Below are 15,385 nucleotides of genomic sequence, written 5' to 3'. Positions count from 1 at the left end.
TAACAGAAATCAAGGCAATATGGTAGCATCTGAACCCAATTCTTCAACAACAGCAAGTCCTAGATACCCCAACACACCAGAAAAACAAGATTTGGATTTAAAATCACTCATCATGATGATGTTAGAGGAACACAAGGAGAACATAAATAAATCTCTTAAAAAAATACAGGGGAACATGAATAAGTTAGAAGCCCTTACAATGGAAACAGAAAAATCACTTAAGGAGATTCAGAAGAATATGGTTGAACAGCCAGAAGCCAATATAGAGGAAATGCAAAAGTCACTTAATGAAATTCAGGATAAATTGAGTCAACAGGCAGAAGTCATGAAAGGGGAAACACTAAAATATATTAAAGAATTACAGGAAAACACAAACAAGTGAAGGAACTGAGCAAAACCATGTAGGATCTAAAAACAGAAGTAGAAACGACTAAGAAATCACAAAGGGAGACAACTTTGGAGATAGAAAACCTTGGGAAGAAATCAGGGGCCATAGATGCAAATATTAACAACAGAATACAAGAGATGGAAAAATCTCAGATGTGGAAGATACCATAGAAACCATTGAGTCAACTGTGAAAGCAAATACAAAAAGCAAAAAGCTTATAACCCAAAACATTCCAGAAAATCCAGGACACAAGAGAAGGCCAAACCTAAGGATTATAGGTATAGATGAGAGTGAAGATTTACAAATAATAGGGCCAGCAATTATCCTCAACAAAATTATGGAAGAAAACTTCCCTAACCTAAAGAGAGAGTTGCCCATGAACATACAAGAAGCCTACAGAACTCCAAAGAGCATGGACCAGAAAAGAAATGCCTCCTGTCACATAATAATCAAAACCCCGAGTCCAGAGGCCTCTGGCAGTAGCCCTCAGACCTATCTGCTTCCAGATCCACATCAGCCTGGGCGGCAACACCACATCTCAAGGTCCTGCAAGAGGCAAGAGGGGCTTCTGGGCAGTCATCGGGGAGAAGTAGGTGTGCTCCAGTGAATCCAGCAGGCCCCAGCAGGAGCTTTCAGGTGCCTGCTTTGGGATCTGAAAGGCCTGGGCCACAGCACTCGGTCTCCAGGAAGTGCGGGAGACCTGGTGTGCACCCAGAGGCAGTCTGGGAGCTCACAGCACAGCGTGCTCCTGTGGCGCGGAGCTTGGGTTCTAGTCCTGAGGCCTCTGGTGGTAGCCCTCAGACCTCTCTGCTTCCGCATCCAGATCAGCCTGGGCAGCAACACCACATCTCCACGTCCTACAAGAGGCAAGAGGGGATTCCTGGTGGCCAGCGGGGAGAAGTCGGTGTGCTCCGGTGGTGAATCCATCAGGCCCCAGTGGGAGCCTTCAGGTGTCTGCTTCAGGATCTGAACAGCCTGGGCAACAGCACCCTGTCTCCAGGCAGTGCAGGAGGTAAGCTGTGCACCAGTGGCCACCTGGGAAGGGGCAACTTGCACTGGTGAGTCCAGCATTGACAAGACCAACTAACACCTGTGAGAACTAGATGGCAAAAGGTAAACGCAGGAAAGTCACTAACAGAAATCAAGGCAATATGGCAACATCTGAACCCAATTCTCCTTTACCAGCATGTCCTGGATACTCCATCACACCAGTAAAACAAGATTTGGATTTAAAATCACTGGTCATGATGCTGGTACAGGAACACATGAAGGACATACTTAAAGAAATTCAGGAGAAAATGGATCAAAAGTTAGAAGCCCTTGCAAGGGAAACACAAAAATCATTGAAAGAAATCCAGGAGAATACAAAAGCCAATAATGAGGAAATGCAAAAAACACTTAAAGAAATACAGGAGAACTTTGGTCAACAGGCTGAGGTCATGAAAGAGGAAACACAAAAATCTCTTAAAGAATTACAGGAAAGCACAAACAAGCAAGTGAAGGAGCTAAGCAAAACCATCCAGGATCTAAAATCAGAAGTAGAAACAACTAAGAAAACTCAAAGGGAGACAACTGGGAGATAGAAAGCCTTGGGAAGAAATCAGGGGACAGAGATGCAAATATCAACAACAGAATACAAGAGATAGAAGAAAGAATCTCAGATGCTGAAGATACCATAGAAACCATGGACTCAACAGTTAAAGAAAATGCAAAATGCAAAAAGCTTGTAACCCAAAATATCCAGGAAATCCAGGGACACAATGAGGAGACCAAACCTAAGGATTATAGGCATAGATGAGAGTGAAGATTTACAACTTAAAGGGCCAGCAAATATCTTCAATAAAATTATGGAAGAAAACTTCCCTAACCTAAAGAGTGAGAGATGCCCATGAATATACAAGAAGCCTACAGAACTTCAAACAGACTGGACCAGAACAGAAATACTTTCCGTCACATGATAATCAAAACACCAAATGTACTAAACAAAGAAAGAATATTAAAGGCAGTAAGAGAAAAAGGCCAAGTAACATATAAAGGAAGACCTATCAGAATCACAGCAGACTTTTCACCTGAGACTATGAAGGCTAGAAGATCCTGGGCAGATCTCATACAGACTCTAAGAGAGCACAAATGCCAGCCAAAACTACTATATCCACCAAAAACTCTCAATCACCGTAGATGGAGAAACTAAGATATTCCATGACAAAACCAAGTTTACCCAATATCTATTCACAAACCCAGCCGTACAAAGGATAATAGGAGGAAAACACCAATACAAGTAGGGAAATTCACCCTGGAAAAAGGAAGATAGTATCCTTTCATCAAACCCAAAAGAAGTTAACCAATAAAATTAAAAAAAAAAACGTCAAAAATGACAGGAAGTAACAATCACTATTCCTTAATATCTCTTAACATCAATGGACTGAATGCCCCAATAAAAAGATAAAGACTAATTGACTGGATACGTAAACAGGACCCTACATTTTGCTGCTTACAGGAAACACACCTCAGGGCCAAAGACAAACACTACCTCAGAGTAAAAGGCTGGAAAACAATTTTACAAGCCAATGGTCTCAGGAAACAAGCCGGAGTAGCCATTCTAACATTGGCTTTCAACCTAAAGTCATCAAAAGAGACAGGGATGGACATTTCCTATTGGTCAAAGGAAAAATCCACCAAGAAGAACTCTCCATTCTGAAAATCTATGCTCCAAATGCAAGTGTACCCTCATTTGTCATAGGAACTTTACTAAAGCTCAGAGCACACATTGCTTCTACCACAATAATTGTGGGTGACTACAATGCTCCACTCTCCCCAAAGGACAGATCAAGAAAAGAGAAACTAAGCAGGGACACAGTGAAACTAATTGAAGCATTGGACCAATTGGCTTTAACATATATATATATATTCAAATTAATTCAAATTTATTCAAATTTATTCAAATTAATTTGAATTCAAAATTCAAATTAATATATATATATATATATATATATATATATATATATATATATATATATATATATAAATTTCAACCTAAAGCAAAAGAATATACCTTTTTCTCAGCACCTCATGGTACCTTCTCCAAAATCAACCATATAATTGGTCACAAGACATACCTGAACAAATATAAAAGGATCAAAATACTCCCTTGTCTCCTTTCAGATCATTATGGAATAAGAGTATTCTTCAATAGCAATAAGAACATCAGAAAGCCCACATACCCATACCCAGTTGGAGGCTGACCAACACTCTACTCAATGATACATTGACCAAAGAAGAAATAAAGAAAGAAATCAAAAACTTTTTAGAATTTAATGAAAATGAAGGTACAACATACCAAAATTTATGGGACACAATGTAAGCAGTGCTAAGAGGAAAGTTTATAGCTCTGAGTGCCGGCAAAACGAAACTAGAGAGAGCATACACTAGCAGCTTAATGGCATACCTGAAAGCCCTGGAACAAAAAGAAGCTAGTTCACCCAGGAGGAGTAGAAGACAGGAAATCATCAAACTCGGGACTGAAATCAATCAAGGGGAAGCAAAAAGAACCATACAAAGAATCAACAAAACCAGGAGCTGGTTCATTGAGAAAATCAACAAGATAGATAAACTCTTATCCAGACTAACCAAAGGGCACAAAGATAGCATCTGAATTAACAAAATTAGAAATGAAAAGGAAGATAATAACAACAGAAAGTGAGGAAATTCAAAAAATCCTCAGATCCTACCTCAAAAGTATATACTCAACACAACTGGTAAATCTGGAGGAAATACTTAATTTCCTAGACAGATACCAAATACCAAACTTAAATCAGGATCAAGTAGATCAACTAAAAACAGTTCCATAACCCCTCAAGAAATAAAAGGGGTCATAGAAAGTCTTCCAATGAAAAAAAGCACAGTATCTGATGGTTTTAGTGCAGAATTCTATCAGGTCTTCAAAGAAGATATAACACCAATACTCTTCAAATTATTCCACAAAATAGAAAGAGAAAGAACACTACCCAACTTGTTTTATGAAGCCACAAATAATTTCATCTCAAAACCACACAAAGATCCAACAACGAAGGAAAACTACAGGCCAATATCCCTTATGAATATCGATGCAAAAATACTCAATAAAATTCTTGCCAATCAAATCTAAGAACACATCAAAATGATTATTCATTATGATCAAGTAGGCTTCATCCCAGGGATGCAGGGATGGTTCAATATATGGAAATCCATCAATGTGATCCACTACATAAACAAACTCAAAGAAAAAAATAACTGGTCAGTTCATTAGATGCTGAAAAAGCATTTGACAAAATTCAGCATCCTTTCATGCTAAAAGTCTTGGAAAGGACAGGAATTCAAGGCCCATATCTAAACATAGTAAAAGCAATATACAGCAAACAGGTAGCCAACATCAAACTAAATGGAGAGAAACTTGAAGCAATCCCACTAAAATCAGGGACTAGACAAGGCTGCCCCCTCTCTCCATATCTTTTTAATAGAGTATTTGAAGTTCTAGCTAGAGCAATTAGACAACATAAGGAGGTTAAAGGGATACAAATTGGAAAGGAAGAATTCAAACCATCACTATTTGCAGATGATATGATAGTATACTTACACAACCCAAAAAACTACACCAGAGAACTCCTACAGCTGATAAGTTCAGCAAAGTGGCTGGTTATAAAATAAACTCAAACAAATCAGTAGCCTTCCTATACTCAAAGGATAAGCAGGCTAAGAAAGAAATGACACCCTTCCCAATAGCCACAAACAATATAAAGTATTTTGGGGTGACTCTAACAAAGCAAGTGAAAGATCTGTATGAGATGAATTTCCTGTCTGTGAAGAAGGAAATTGAAGACCTAGAAAATGGACAAATCTTCCATTCTCGTTGCAGGAGATTGGCAGGATTAATATAGTAAAAATGGCCATCTTTTTTTTGGCCAATCTACAGATCTACAGATTCAATGCTATCCCCATCAAAATCCCAACTAATTTCTTCATCCAGTTAAAAAGAGCAATTTCCAAATTCATCTGTAATAACAAAAAACCAAGGATAGCAAAAACTATTCTCAACAGTAAAAGAACTTCCCAGGGAATCAGGATACAGGACCTCAAGCAGTACTATAGAGCAATATTGTTAAAAATTGCATGGTATTGGTACAGTGACAGGCAGGTAGATCATTGCCATAGCATTGAAGATGCAGAAATGGACCCACACACCTATGGTCACTTGATCTTTGCCAAAGGACCTGAAACTTTCCAGTGGAAAAAGGATAGCCTTTTCAACAGATGATGCTGGCTCAATTGGACGTCAGCTTTCAGAAGAATGTGAATTGATCCATTCTTATCTCCTCGTACTACACTCAACTCCAAGTGGATCAAGGACCTCCACATAAAATAAGATACACTGAAACTAATGGAAAAGAACCTGGGGAAGACCCTCGGGGACATGGGAACAGGGGAAAAGTTCCTGAATAGAACACCAAGAGTTATGCTCTAAGATTAAGAATTGACAAATGGGACCTCATAAAATTACAAAGTTTCTGTAAGGCGAATAACACTGTCAAGTAGACAAAACGGCAACCAACAAATTGGGAAAGGATCTTCACCAACCCTACATGTGACAGAGGGCTAATATCCAATATATACAAAGAACTGAAGAAGTTAGAGGCCAGAGAACCAAATAACCGTATTAAAAATGGGGTACAGAGCTAAACAAAGAATTTTCACATGAAGAACTTCAAATGGATGAGAAGTACCTTAAAAAATGTTCAACATCATTAGTCATTAGGGAAATACAAATCAAAACAACCCAGAGATTTCACCTTACACCAGTCAGAAAGGCTAACATTAAAAATTCAGGAGACAGTAGGTGTTGGGCTGGATGTGGAGAAAGAGGAACACTCCTCCACTGCTGTTGGCAATGAAATTTGGTACAGCCACTCTGGAAATCAGTCTGACTGTTCCTCAGAAAACTTGGCATAACACCTCCTGAGGACCCTGCATTACCACTCCTAGAATATCAGAGTTGTTTTGATTTGCATTTCCCAGATGATTTTAAACCCAGTGGATTCCCTGGCATGCAATAAGTACACATGCTCCACTATGTTCGTAGCAGCACTGATTATATTAGCCCAGAAGCTGGAAAGAACCCAGATGTCCCTAAATGGAGGTATGGATTCAGTAAATGTGGTATATTTACACAATGGATTACTACTCAGCATTAAAAAGCAATGAATTCATGAAATTCTTAGGCAAATGGTTGGATCTGGGAAAAATCATCTTAAGTGAGGTAACCCAATCAGAAAACACACATGGAATACAGTCACGGATAAGTGGATATTAGCTCAGAAATTCTGAATATCCAAGACACAATTCAAGTGTCAAATGATGCCCAAGAAGAAGGAAGGAAAAGTCCCATATCATGAAAAGGCTTGTTCCAGCATTGTAGGGGAGTACCAGGACAGAGAAGTAGGAGGGGGTGATGTGAGAATGGGGGAAAGGAAGAGGGCTTAGGGAACGTATTGGGAGGGGGGAACCAGGAAAAGGAAAATCATTTGGAACATAGAATATAGAAAATAAAAAATTATAATAAAAATAAATAAAAATAAAAAAAAGAAATAAACCGTCACAAATATGGACACAGGAGTTTTGATAAAAAAAAAAATGTCAAAACCATACAATGGAAAAAAAAGCATCTTGAACAAATGCTCTAACTTAATGTTTCCATGTTGAGGATGAAAATAGATCCAGGTTTATCATACTTCAGAAAACTCAAGTCCAATTGAATGAAGGATCTTCACATAAAACTGGGTAAATGAAATTCGATAGAAGTGATATACCCTTAAAGCAATGGTACAGTAGACAATTTTTTGAGTAGAACACTAATGACTCTCGCTCTAAGATCACCAAATGACTATTATAAGAAGGTTGCTATGAACATAGTGGAGCATGTGTCCTTATTACCCGTTGCAGTGTATTCTTGATATATGCCAAGAAGTGGTATAGCTGGGTGTTTGGGTAGTACTTTGTTTAATTTTGGGGGAATTACCAAACTGATTTCCAGAGCAGTTTTTTCCAGCTTGCAATCCCACCAACAATGGAGGAGTGTTACTCTTTGTCCACATCCTTACCAGCACTTGCTTTCACCTGAGTTTTTGTTCTTAGTCATTCTGACTGGTGTGAGTTAGAATATCAGAGTTGTTTTGATTTGCATTTCCCAGATGATTTTAAACATTTCATTAGGTACTTTTTAGCCTTTCCTAATTTCTCAGTTGAGAATTCTTTGTTATGCTTCTTACCCCATTTTTAATAGGGTAAGTTTGTTCTCTGGAGTCTAACTTCTTGGATTCTTTATATATACTGAATATTAGACCTTGATCCGAGTTAGCATTGGTACATATCTTTTCGTGATATGTTGGTTGCTGTTTTGCCCTATTGACAGTGTCATTTGCCTTACAGAAGCTTTGTGATTTTTTGAGGTCCCATTTGTTAGTTCTTGATTTTAGAGCACAAGCTATTGGTATTCTGTTCCAGAAAATTTCCCCTGTTCCCATGTGTTCAAAGCTCTTTGCCAATTTCTATGTTCATTGCAGCTTTATTTATAATAATCAGAAGCTGGAAAGAACTCAGATGTCCCTCAACAGAGAAATAGATACAGAAACTGTAGTACATTTACACAATGGAATATTACTCAGCTATTAAAAACAATGAATTCACAATGAAATACTACTCACTTATTAAAAACATTGAATCCATGAAATTCTTAGGCAAATGGATGGAAATAGAAATATCATCCTGAGTGAAGTAACCCAATCAAAAAATAGCACACATGGTATACACTCACTAATAAGTGGACACTAGCCCAGAAGTTCAGAATTCCCAAGCTACAAATGAAAGACCAAACGAGGCTCAAGAAGAAGGAAGAAAAAGTTATGGATACTTTGGTCCTTCTTAGAGTGGGTACAAATACCCATGGGATGAGACATGCACAGTGTGTATTCAGTTATAAGTAGATATTAGGTATAAAATACAGGTACCATGCTATACTTGTTTGCATCAGAAGCTGTTTACAATTAGCCTCAGAATCAGTTGATATTGACTGGGTTGTGTCTGTTACCATGGCAACTGCCTCTCTTTCCTGGGCACTATTGACCCCCATCATGGGTGTATGGTAGTCTGCACCTATACCTGTGACATATATCTATGTCACAGCCCAAATAAAACACAGAGACTTGCTCTCTTTTTACTCTTCTTTGCTTCTCCCTTTTGGTAAAGAATGGGAATTGTGCTGGCCTGGTGCTCCAGCTAAAAAATATTTCATAGACTTGAAGAAGCTAAAATTATAAGAAGGTACAAGAAAATATGCATGAGTTTCATTTAGAAATGTGAATAATAGTCATGAGAGACAGATCATCAACGAGTATGGGAAGGAGCAGGATGTGGTGGACAATGAGGAACTTTAGGAACAGGTATGGGGAGTGACAGGAGAGAAGGTTAGATGGCCACAAAACTGTGTGAAAATATGTGACTTATATGGATGAGGTGGTAGTGGGAATTTTCTGGTGATGACATAGAACTGGTATAAGAAAGGTGCCCAACTATCAATGGTAGTGAAGTTGCCTTTGATTAACAACACTAAGAATATGGAAACTGAAGAGGCTACCTATTGTAGCCAGGCAGGATTTCTAATGAAATAATAAAGACACCAACCATCCACAAAATTTTCAACCTTTAATTTAGCCTGTCTACATTTAATTCAGGCATGGGGAATGAAGCAAAGCCTGCTGGAATGACCAAACATTAATCATTCCATCTTTACACCCAAGCCATGGGCAAAGACTAATCCCTGACATTGTTAATGAAACACTTTTCTGCATTCATGGAAGAGTCTAGCAAGGCTATCCTCTAAGAGACATGGCTTCCTAAATTGTGGGTCATTAGTGTCTAAGACAATTATGTTTCTCTCTCTTCATTACTCCTTCTTCCCTCCCACTCTTCCTCCTTCCCACCATCCTTTATTCCCTCCCTCCCTCTTCTACTGCTACCCTTCCCCTCTTCTACTGCTACACTTCCCCTCTTCTGTGTACAATGCTGGAGTAACTGGCAGTATTCATGTAAAAAGAATGGAAATTGATCCAGTTTTATACCCTTGTAGAAAGCTCAAGTCCAAGTGGATCAAGGACCTCCACATAAAAACAAATATACTGAAACTAATAGAAAAAAAATGGGTAAGAGCCTCAAAACACAGCCACAGGGGAAATTTTCCTGAACAGAACATCAATGGCTCAGACTCTAAGATCAACAAATGACAAAGGGGACCTCTTGAATCTGAAAAGCATCTCTAAGGCAAAGGACACTGTCAATAGGACCAAAAGGCTAACTACAGATTGGGCAAAGATCTTTACTAACCCTACATCTGAAAAAGGGGTAATATCCAAAATATACAAGAACTCAAGATGTTAGACTTCAGAAAACCAAATAACCCAATTAAAAATGGGGTACAGAGCTAAACAGAAAAATATCTACTGATGCATTGTGAATGGCTGAGTAGCATCTAAAGCAATGTTTAACATCCTTTAGTCATCAGGTAAATTCAAATCAAAACAAGGCTGAGATCCAATTTTACACCAATCATAATTTCTACGATCAAAAACTCAAGCTAGTGAGTATGTGGATTAAGAGAAACACTCTTCCTTTTCTGGTAGATTTGAAACCTGGTAGAACCATTTTGTAAATCAATCTGACAGTTTCTCAGAAAGTTGAAAATAGTTCAACCTGAAGACCTAGGAATGTAACACCTGAGCTTATACCCAAAAGGTGCTATAACATATGACAAGGACACATGGTCCTCTATATTCTTAGAAATATTTATAATAGGCAGAAGCTAGACACAACCAAGATGTTCCTCAAAAGAAGATTGGATACAGGAAATATGGTACATTGACACAATGAAATACAAATCGGCTATTAAAAAACGAGCACATCACAAAATTTGCAGGCCGATAGGTGGAACTATAAAAATAGACCTGAGTAAGGTAACCCATAGCTTATAGAACATACATGGTATGTACTTTCTGATAAGTGGTTATTAGGCAAAAAGTACAGAATACCCATGATACAAATAAAAGACCACATGAAACTTGACAGGAAGGAAGACACAAGTCTGGATGTTTCAATGCCATTTTCAAGGGGGGACCAAATAATCACAAGAGGAAGAGGGAGAGAAGGACCTTAGTGGGAGGAAGAGTAAGAAGCAACAAAAAAGGACAGATCAGGTATGGAGTGTGTTGGGGGACAGTAGAGAGTCCCAGAACACCATGAGATTAAATAGAAATATGTAGGATTATGGACTGAGGAATGAGAGAAACTACTAGATCACACCAGACATCAGGAATGAGGGAGGCTCCCAGGACCCAATAGAGATTTCCTTAGCCAAAATGCCTAACAGCAGAAAGAGTACCTGTAGAGACCACTTCCAATAGATAAACATGGCTACCAGTTGAGGGATGGGGCTACCCACTCATCTTCAAGATTTTTAACCCAGAACTGTTCTTTTTCTAAGTGAAATGCAGGAGCAAGAAATGGAGGAGAGACCGAGGAAAGACCAACCAGACACAACTCTCCACTGGAACAGACACTGTTTCATCCCAGCACAGACACCAAACCCAGACACTATTGCAGATGCCAAAATGTGCTTGCAGTCTGAGCCTGGCATTTCTGTCCTGTGAGGGGCTCTAACAGCAACTGCCTAAGACACAAGCGGATACTTACAGCCAGCCATTGTACTGAACTCAATTATTCTAATAGAGGAGTTAGGGGAGGGACTGAAGGGGTTGAAGGGGATAGCAATTGTGTAGGAAGAACAACAGTGTCAAGTAATTGGACCGCTGAGAGCTGGCAGGGACTAAGCCACCAACCAAGTATTATACCCGTTCAGGTCTGTGGTCCCAGAAGCATATGTAACAGAGGACTGACTTGTAAGGCCTCACTGGGAGGGGATACACTTAGTCCTGTAGAGGATTGATGCCTCCAGAGAAATGAATGGTAGACTGATGAGATAGGATTGTGGGTGGGGAAACATCCTCTTTGAGGCGAAAAGTACAAGGGATTAGGTGGTAGGGCTCATGAATGGGAGAAACTATGAAGGGGGACAATATTTGCAAGGTAAATAAATAAAAGAGATAATAAAAAGAATATTTGTATACACATCAGAGCTGTCTCTCCCAAGGAACGATTCATGAGACCAACCTTGAGCCATTTTATATTCCCTTTATATTTATTGGGCAATACCACATCATTGGAGATCCTTTCATGTAAGTCTGCTTACAGAAGCAAGACCAGGCAGTTAGTATTTTAAAAAGCAGTTAAGGAATATTTTCTGGAGTGTTTGTTACAGAACATTTCATGTTTACAGTGTAGGGTGCAGCTCAAATTCCCAAACAACCTTTGTTATTGCCCAGACAGTAGGTTGCTCTCCACAAACATTGACAGCAGACCACACTCACACAACTCATTGAGCACAGAGAAGATAATCAGGTGCCTACAGAAAGCAGTACCTTTTTGGCAAATTCTCAAAAGGGAATCCAAACTCGCCACAAACCCATTTACTCTACAGTGGTGTCTTACATGTAAGATATGTAAGGGCAATATTGGAACAAAACTTGTTGGTGTGACTAAGAAAGATTTGATTTAAGGTCTCCACTCCAAGATGAAATCCATACCTAACACTGCTTGTGTGACCAAATTTCTGAGACTAGATGGCCCAGGGGACTAAAGAAAAACAAAACCAAATAACAGTGCTCTAAACAAACAAGAGGCAAAAATCACTATTCCTTAATGTCTCTTAACATCAACGGAATCAGTCCCCCAATAAAAAGTCATAGACTAACACAAAAGTCATAGACTAACATAGACTGGATACATAAACAGATTCCAGCATTTTTCTGCCTGCAGAAAAAGCCCCTCAGTGTTAAAGACAAATACTACTGCCAGGAGGCATCCTCACTTAGATCTCAGTGCCAAGAGCTCTCCATCCCAGTAGCCATCCTCACCTAGATCTCAATGCCAGGAGATCTTGATACGAGGAGTCATTCTCACTTATATCTTCTTGCCAGGAATCATTCTTATGTAGATCTCAAAACCCTGTCCTTTTGAAGTTCATCTGTGGATAGATTACCAAAGCAACTCCTTTCCACTTCACCTCCTCATGACACCCTTTTATCATGCCAAAATTCCAGCAGTAATAACTAGCTTTACCCAGAAATTATGAGAAACTGTTCCTTAGACATGATGCCAACCCCTTGAGCTTGTTCCCCCTTTACCTTTCCCAAACCTTGTAAGCTTCTCTTTATATTGACTTGTGTAAAATAAAAATTTGACAGCTTGATCAGAATCAGATTTGCTGTCCGTTGTCTCGTGTCTCTTGCCCTCTCGCCTTCTTCTTAGGTACTTCGAGGAAACCTGCTGACTGTCCTGCGGGTCAGAACAATCTGGTGCCCAACAGTTAGGTACCTATGATGCGAATAAGAAGAAGGATGCCATAGGAAAGGAGGGCCCTTCGCATACAGTTCCTGGAGCAGATTTGGTCAGAGCATGGTTGACCTGTTGATGTGCTTGGCCAGGGGAAAATCTCCATGGCAACAATGTCTCTAGGAAGGTGAGACCCCATGGGACAAGAATTTATTCAGCCTGTTTTAAGGCTCAAGACACAAGGGACAGGGTTAAGAAAAAGAGATCTAATATACTTCTTTGAGAAGTACTTAGGGTCTTAAGTATTATGTTGGATAAATTGTCCTGGTTCCCAGAGGAAGGAACCATAGATAAGAAAACATGGTCTTGAGTAAGTAATTGTTTTGGAGATTAATATGCAACTTTTGGTCCGGGGGGGGGAGAGGGGGGAAAAGTTCCAATTACTGTCTTTAACTACTGGTCTCTGATTAATGACATTGTTCAGAATTTTTCCCACTTTCAGGATCTAGGTCTCTGAAAAACCATTTATCTGGACACTGTCTCTGTGCTCTCTTATCCATCCTGCCTCTGATAGTTATGGAGAAGGGATATTTAAAATGGTCTCTGTCTATGTCTGCTCGTTTCCCTAATTTCTCAAAAAGACCAAAGTCTATCCTTCTTTACAAACTCTGAAATCTAGTCATAATCATGTGCTGACACTATCTCTTCGGGAGGAAGCCAACTTGGAGGAGAAAGCTGCCAGCAGGAGAGCCACTGAAAAAAGTTCTTCTCTTTGCCAAATGATTGCTGCAGGGAGCAAATAGCCCTCTTAAAGGAGCTATGAGACTAAGAGGTACAAATGGACACTCTAACTTCAGTATTTATTTCAAAGACAAATACCTAGAAAAATCCAGAGCCAAAACAAGCCCCTTGCCTTTAAAATTTTAGAAAAAGTAAAGTCCACAGTCACAGCCTATGGGCAGAGTGCTCCCTTCCCTTTGGCACTTAAAATCTTCCAAGTGCTGGCTCACACCGGAGGAATTTATCCAGCTTTATTCTATACCATGTCTGTGTGTGTCTACCTAGGCAACCCCTTCCTCACATTCTCTAAACATTTCTCTTTTTATGAACCCAACAGTGGTTAAAAAAGCAGGTCGTTGAGGTGTAACTATCAGGAACTACCAGTGGATGCCACTGTGCTTCCCCTCCCTTCTCTGGCAGAAATCCCAGAAGAAAAAGAAGATAAGGAGTTAAACCTTAAACAAGAGAATAAAACAGATTTCAGAAAAGCAATTTTTCCATTTGCAGGACTTGGTATCAAAAAAAGAAAAAATTGTTAAAAGCTATTCCAAAACTTTCCCGGGTAAGAGAGGAAAATGTGAGACTTCTTGGTTCCTCTCTGAATCCTACTGGAGATATCCTTAATTCTGGTTAAGATATTTGGATCTCTTTGAGACATCACATTCCCTCTCTGTCTGGTGTCCACCTTTGGTGCACCAAAACCTGTCCATATGTGTGTCAATTTATGTTTGCCTATTGTTTTCATTGGGTAAATGATTGTTTTTATGTTTCATGTTGAAAAGAAAAAAATGGTAAAAAAATTTGTTATCTGCTGGCCGGCCTGCCAGTTGCAGTTTACACAGGGGGGGCTGATTTAAGGTGCCTCACATTCTTAACTAGGAGTCAAACACAGCTGGAGAAAAAAACTGCTTCTTAAAGGGCCAGCAGTTCTGAGGTAAATGGACTAACAGATATTTCTCCTAATTTTTTTTTTTTTCTACAACAGTGAAGATTGGGTTCCAAAAATTTCTTCCATTGGGGGAAAATGTATTTGTTTTAAATTTATGAGATTCGTGTGATCGCTTCATCTTTATTTCTAATTGGTCTTAAAGGTATAAATGTTTTACATGTCTTGACTATAGAGTATTGGCTCACAAGTCATTGGACATGATTTAAAAAATATAATGATGGTAACAAAAGGTAAGTTTCAAACTGATAATTCAGAGTTACAGCTATCTTAAGCAGCACGTGACATGACACAACCCAAGAAAAACAGACATCTAAGACATTTCTAAATTGGCATAATGTTTTATGTTGTTCTTATCCTAAAAATTAGACTTATAAAAATAAGATTTAAAATAATGTCTCTTCAGTAAGTTACACTGTCATGCATTCAAACATACAAGATGCTGGACAAACTTTGCAATGTGACAGTAATGTGTTTGCCATTAATTTTAGAAGAAAAGATTGTTTAAAATTGGGTTTTGCATTTAAAAATTGTAGTTATGCTTTAATGTTGCAGGTTCCTTTTATTATTTGACCTTCATACAATGGGGTCTTGTTATATGCTACTCCTTCCAGGACCAGTGGGTGTAGGTCCAGCCTTAGAGATAATAGACTCAGATGAAAAGACTTACATCTGAGTTAATGCAAAGCTCAGAGTTGTCTCAGCAGAGACTTGTGAGATACAGCTTTCTTCTTGCAGGACTCACCTAGAGAGTTTCTGGCCAAAAGAACATTTTTAACAGATTCATACAGATGTGGTTCAAA

Source organism: Apodemus sylvaticus, chromosome 2 (genome assembly GCF_947179515.1).
Source record: "Apodemus sylvaticus chromosome 2, mApoSyl1.1, whole genome shotgun sequence".
NCBI classification, from domain to species: Eukaryota; Metazoa; Chordata; class Mammalia; order Rodentia; family Muridae; genus Apodemus; species Apodemus sylvaticus.
The sequence above is the reverse complement of the archived record's forward strand: the minus strand, read 5'-3'. Positions refer to the sequence as shown.